Below are 7,135 nucleotides of genomic sequence, written 5' to 3' on the forward strand. Positions count from 1 at the left end.
TCCGGAGAAATTCACACATTACAGCAGCTCAATATACACCTTTGACTTATAACCGGGGTCTGAAACCTTTAGGATCAAAAGAAACATTTTTGGCCAACAAAACAAATGAGAAAGATAAAATCTGTCTGAACTATTAAATTCTCTCATTTCCCTGAAGACTTTTTTTTTTAAATTTGGAATCCATAGTGAGTTGATGGAAACTCAAGAAAGTGAGCCGCGGACAAAATGTAGAAGAAAAGGCACCGAGTCACAGACGTAAGCTATGATGCACATTATAAATATTAAATTAGGTGTATATGTTACATATGTGTACAGTTAATGAAGTAAGAATCACTTTACACTGTAAAAAACAGCTGGACGACTAAAAACAGAAATGTAGTGCAGAAGATTTGACAGATCTCAGATAGATTTTGGAATAAATGTTTAAAAGTTTTAATCTAAAAGATAATCTACTCTTCTCTTTTATATAAACTTGAGTCTTTGAGTTTTAGAAACCCCGCAAAATGTATTTCAAAATGTAAACATCATTCACTTTGACTTGAATCACTTGAATTTTTTAAATATATATTTTTTTGGAGGATTCAAGTCAATTATCTCAATAAAGGATCAGTGGTTGCTAAAACTTTTTCAGAACTCAAGAGTTTGAGTTGAACTCAGAACTCAAAAATCTATCGCTCTGCGTTGCCTTCAAATTTTTCATGGACCTACAACAGTGATGAAGGGGTCACAGGGAGTCACTGGAGCTAAAGAACCGTATGTAGCTCCAGAACCACAGACTGATACAGATATATGGAGATGTTTGGACATGTGCAGAGATATATGTGGATAAGTGTGCAGGATATGGTGTGCAGCATTATAACTGAGAGAATAAATAACACTGTCTTGTAAAAATAAAAAGATTGGATTGCACAGAATACAAGCAACAAATATTTGACAGTGATGATTTACAGTTTGAAAAATATATACTGCACAAAAAAATTTTACAGTAGAAAATATGAAATATCTTGCACAAGGTAATTGCACATAAGAGATGTTTTATCATCTTTTTGTCTGTTTTTGCCGCAGTGTGATGAGATGTGTTCATCTAAAGAGTCAAACTTGACCTCCAGACAAACTCTACAAACATTGGATTTACACTGACAGCAAACTTTATCTTCTAAAACTTTCTTTTTTTTTGTTTCAAGCTCTACAGAGACTTCAGAGCTGCAGAAATCAGACTGCTGTCGGATTAGAAAAGTGGATTTAAGCCTGATAAAATGGTATCGAACTTCATCCCTGATCTTTGATCAAATGAACGGAGCAACAACAGCTGAAGGCCTGAGAGCTTCTGGTCCAGACGAACTCAAACACAGACTAGAATGCAGATTTGTAAAGGACTTTAAACAGACGGTCTCTTCAGTGTTACTGTGCTGAGAAACAGTCGTGAACAAGAAAGGACAAACCTTCTGTTTCAACATATTTATACTGAGATGTAAGTGATATAACTAAACAAATACAACGTTCTTTTAAAAATGATTTGTAAAATTTAGTTCACAGAAATTCAGTTTTCTTGCAAGGAAAAAGTCAGGACATCCTCACATTTATCACAACTTAAAAAGCCTAAAATTAAGAGTCAAGCTCACCACACGATGTTCAGATGATTAGAACATTTTTAGAGAGGATTTTGGCGGAGCCCGTCTTTTTTAAACCTCAGAGATTTAGTTCCTGATCGCTGAAGTGAGTGGCATCACCATGGTGAGATCAAGAGCTCTCTGAGGCTTTCAGAAAGAAGCTTGTAAATGTGCACGAGTCTGTCAACAGATTTAAAAGGATCTCCAAGTAATTATTAATCAGTTCAGGAGGACATTTAAAACCAACGCGTTAACATGGACAGGTCAGGCCGTCCAAGATCAGATCAGAAGATGCTTAAAAAGTCTCCAAAAGTCATAAACTTTATGACTAATGTCAAAATAAACACGTCTGACATCAGATAAAAACTGCACAGGTTTGATTTTCATGAGAGGTGTGCAGGGAGGAAAACACAGTCAGGACTGAAGGTTTCTAGAGAACATCTAGATGAAGACGGGGATTTACGGAACAACGTGCTTCAAGTTTCTATTTCTTCAAAAATAACTAAATATTTCACGGGAAGTCCTGCTTTTATTTTATACTTTCAAATAAAGTTTAACTCGATTATTCAGGAAGTAGTTTTACTGACGTGACTGCTGGACTAAACACCAGTGACCGAGATCTGTGTGTTCTGTGTGTCAGTGAGGAGCTCTTAGCACTCATGTTCCTCCTGTTCACCTCCTCCACTCACACCTCTGTAATGGAGGAGAGGAGAGTGTTAACATGAGCTTCACATGACGGCTGAGGAGGAGGAGGAGGAGGAGGAGGAAGTAGGAAGGAGGGCAGATGAAGAAAGGTAGTTTCAGATCGACACACATGAGAGAAGGAAGGATATAAAGTGGGAGGTACAAGAGAGTGAAACCTCCTCCTTTTCTTTATTAGTTCATTATCAGACAAGAGAGGAACAGAGGAGGAGGAGGAGGAGGAGGAGGGCTCATCACCTCTGGGACCGCCTCTCTCTCCTTTTCATTTGTCACTCGGTTTGACAGAACAAGGCAGGAGAGGTGAGGAGACGGCGGGGAGGAGGTGATGAAAGAGGAGATGAGAGGAGAGCGTGTCACCTTCATGCCTCCTTCTTTTTCTGCTTCGTCACCGTGTGACACAACAGGAGAGGAGGAGGAGGAGGAGGAGGAGGAGGAGGAGGAGGAGGAGGAGGAGGAGGAGGAAATGAGAGCACGAGAAGGGAAGAGGAGAGGAGGTGAAGAAGGAGAGATGAGGATGGAAACATGATCTTTATTCTCTGCTGGTTCTCGGTCTCACACAGACTCCACATCTGTCCGTCACTTCACTGAACTTCGAAAATCATTATTCTGCAGCAGTTTGCTTCAGGGAGGAGGAGGAAGAGGAGGAGGAAGAAGAGGAGGAGGAGGAGGAAGAAGAGGAGGAGGAGGAGGAGGAGGAGGAGGAGGAGGAGGAGGAGGAGGAGGAAGAGGAGGAGGAAGAAGAGGAGGAAGAGGAGGAAGAGGAGGAGGAGGAAGAAGAGGAGGAGGAAGAAGAGGAGGAGGAGGAGGAGGAGGAGGAGAAATAAATCCCTGAGTATTCTTCAAACCAGATCATCTGAACTGAGGAAACAATAAACCAATATCTTCTCTCCATAAACTGTTTCTGAAGTATCTGATAATCTGATAGCTTTGTTCTGTTTTTTAAAATCCGTGTTCCTCACATCATTAAGATCATTTCTCTACATGTGAGATAACAAGAGGCTGGAACGTCAACTATCAGCGGTAACACGTCTGATCTTTGTTTAACATGGAATAAAATCTGTTTGGTGCAGTTTGCACAGTGACTTCTTCCTCTAAATCCAGCCCAAAACAGCTGAGCAGCGGTGACAGTGGAAATGTTTAGTTGTAGGAAATAATCGGTAAGTTTGAAACATGAAAAGACACAAATAAGGTTTAGTTGCAAACTTTGTCTCCCACAAACACAAACCAACAGTTTCACCTTCTCAAATTTTCTCACAAATATTTAAAATAATGATCTACAATCACTGTGACTGTTTCAGTCTGCCATGAGTTTCAAATGCTGTATTTTTCTCATAAATAACAAGTTTTACACCACATAGACCCAAATCAGACCTGGAGGTCTGCAGCCTGCTGATCCAGACTGGCTTCCTGTGGCTGTGACAAAAAAAAATACATGGAAACTTAACTTTTCTTTAACATTTTGATTTCCATTAATCATTGCTTTAGGCCTGAAGTGATTCTTACATTCTGCTACATGTAGCCTGTACACTGAATTTATAAAAAGCCTCAGTCTATGGCTCTGGGCCTTCGCCTCTTCAGTCTCCAGAGGGTAGCTACGGATGCCAAACCCAACAAAAGAAAGGTATCCAAGGAAAACAGGGAATTTAATAGTTGCATCTCCAGACTGATTTCTTTTCTTTTTCAGCCAAAAATGTCTCCTTTAATAGTGAAGGTCACAGACCTCTGGCTGTGGACTTGTTGGCTCGGCTCTGGAGCAGAGTTAACGCCGAGTTTGTGGCATTATCCTCTGAAAATCCACCAAACAGGAGCTAAACCAGTGTGAAACAGAGCTAAAGGCTTTTAAACAGCTTTCCCAAACAATATTTTAGCCAGGGTTAGTAGCAGTTCAGTGTGAAATGTATAGCCCTGGGCTTATGTTAACCCTGGGTTAACAATGTGTGTGAAAAGGTGCTAAATCATCCCAGGGTTAACTGTGAGCCCAGGGCCGTCCTCAGGCTGAAGTATGCAGAGTCAAACACCCTGCAGCAGCACACCATCAACTGCAGCCAGACAGAACCACCAGAACGGCTGTGGACTCTTTATCTGCTTCATTTGGACGTTTCTCTTAAACTCAAACTGTTTCTGATTATTTAACACGAACGTTAGTTTGAATCATCACAACGTCCACGTCTTCAACAGAAGTTGAGCCACCATTTTCTCTCTGTGACTCGTAAAGAAGGTCAGTCTAAGTCGAGATAAGTTTATGTTTTGTCATCAGATACCGTGCAGCCTGAGATCCTCCTGGTGGTTCCAAAGTTGAGGCTTAAATCTAAAGCTGACCGCGCTTTTTCCATCCGGACCCCTCGACTTTGGAACGACCTGCCCGACGAGATCAGGCTGCAGAATCACTCCTTAAAACCCATTTTTATAGACCTGCTCTAATGTGATGTCAGTCTCCTCCCTTTATTTTCATTTATTCTCATGTTTTTCTCATTTTTCTGTTCTTATTTTTACAATATTTCAATGTCTTTGTCTTGTGTCTTAATTTTACTTCTTTTAACTTAATTTTATCTTGTTTCTGTTTGGTCTCATTGTTTTGACTTTGTGTTCTCTCGTTGCCTCCTGGGTATTCTGCCGTTTTGCTTTGTCTGTCAAAGCACTTTTGGGCCTTTTCCACTGGCACTTTTGACTGCGCCAAGCCAAGCTGAGATGGACCTACTCTGGAGTGGGACCAAATCGAGCCCGACACCTCCTCCAGACGGCGGTGACGTCCCCGACATCCCAAGCTTACTTGAGAAACATAATTTACACCAAGATAGATCTTTAGTTTGGAGCCACGTTCACGTGCACACTGTCTGAACTGTGTGTGTGTGTGTGTGTGTGTGTGTGTGTGTGTGTGTGTGTGTGTGGTGTGATGGTGTGCAAACAGCATGTTGGGACTTTAGGAGACCTGGATTACAGCAGACGAGCAGCATGGAGGTGTTCTATGTTTTTTTTTTTTCTGTTGTGTATTTACGTTTGAAGACTGGTCACCATTCACTTCTATTGTTTGGAAGATTCTGTAAAACTGTTTTCCTGTGAAAGACGCGGTATTTTACTTTTGGGTAAAGCAAATCATTAAGTTTTAAGTTAATCTGCCTTAAATTTAAGATGCATTAATGCAAACTGTTGATTTGAAAGCAACCAGATTATTAAGCACATGTGACTTACAGCAGCGGTTTTCATCTAACTTGTTAATTAGATTTGAAAAAAAAAAAACATTTTAGTAATTTTGAAAAGTTTGTCCAATGATTGTCCTTTTTGAGTGTGGAGGACGACAGCTTTGTGAAATAAGAAGTGTGCACCTTCATTCAGTTTGTCTCCATCTAACAAACGTGTTTCAGTTCAGCGTCTCATGCTGATCGGCTCCGTCACCGCAGGCTGAATCCGTTCACCCCCTCAAACAAATGTCGATATCGTCCTAATGAGGGCTGTAATTGACTGTGTCCAGGCTGCAGGAGGACTCGGTGACAGACGGACAGATTCGATTTGACGTCAGCAGTATTTTACCACAGACTGAGGCTGAAATGGTCACTCCTCGTTTGTTCTTCTGCTTCTTTTGTTCGCAGCTTTAATGTGAGAAAATCAAATGCCGCTGCCGAAAAGTGTTTCCTTTTAATGAGAAAGCAGGAGGACTTAAGACTTTGAATCTTTTAATCATGAAAATATACCTCGATTTTCTTCTGAAAGCTCTCGTGTCTTGACTCTAACAAGCTCTTTTACAGACACTTTCCTCCCCGCGTCTCTTCCACTTGTTATTTTTGTTCGTGTTTTGTTGATGATCTCGTCTTTGTCGAGTCCTGAAGATGTTTGGTTTCTTGTTTCACCCAATTCACCTCCGTCTGTCAAACCCAAACCTCTCTCGTCTTCTCTCATCATCTCTCGGGCTGTTTTCAAAACTCTCTCTGGGTTTCTTTGTCCCACCCACATACCTCACTTTGTGTTTTTTGTTTTTGTTGCATGTGCAGAAAAAGCTCAGGCGCTCTGGATTTTCCCTCCCTGAGCAGATAAACTGAGTGTCACTCTCAGATTGAACAAATTGAGGAGCTCGATGCGATTCCCCGTCAGTCAGCCCGGACTCATTTAGATAATTGAAACATCTTGTTCTCCTCCTCGTCGTCCCGTGTTCTCTGCCGCCTGAACATGATCTTCCTGCCGGCGGGGACAATCTGTCATTTATACGGCGGGACTAATCTGTCACACGGGGCTCAAACAGGAAGTTCACATTTCCTCTCATCCCTGGGGAGGTTCAGGCTGATTTATAGAAAAGGCTGATATTCAGATCAGATCATAAATCTGATCCCATCATCGTGGAGAAAAGGGGTTTGATCGATTACACATTTACTGCAGGATTAATCAATATTACACAGCCTTCAGAGGGAGTTAAGACATTAACCTGAACATGTTTAACCCTTTACTGCCCGCAGCTCTGCATGCAGATCATCCACTGCTGCTGCTGCAGTCAAAGTTACCTATCAGACTGAAAACGGCTGTTATATAAGCCAAATATCATTCTTTACAAAAAATTATAAAATTACTGTTTTTGTCAGTGGAGTTTGGTTCGCAGTTCATTTTAACACCAAATTTTGATTTATTCGTAGTCTAGTCTGGTTTATTTGAGTATTTTGACCTAAATGCCATTTAATTTTAGTCATACTTTTTATTATCTGAATGATTTTATTTTCAGTCGACTAAAATCATATGAAATTATTTAAAGTGTAATGTATTACATTAACATTTATATATTATTTACTACTTTTTAATTGCAGTTATTTTGGCTGATATTGCAATTGCAATATGATTTG

The sequence above is a fragment of the Lutjanus erythropterus genome, chromosome 16 (assembly GCF_056507025.1).
Source record: "Lutjanus erythropterus isolate fLutEry1 chromosome 16, fLutEry1.hap2, whole genome shotgun sequence".
Taxonomy (NCBI): domain Eukaryota; kingdom Metazoa; phylum Chordata; class Actinopteri; order Lutjaniformes; family Lutjanidae; genus Lutjanus; species Lutjanus erythropterus.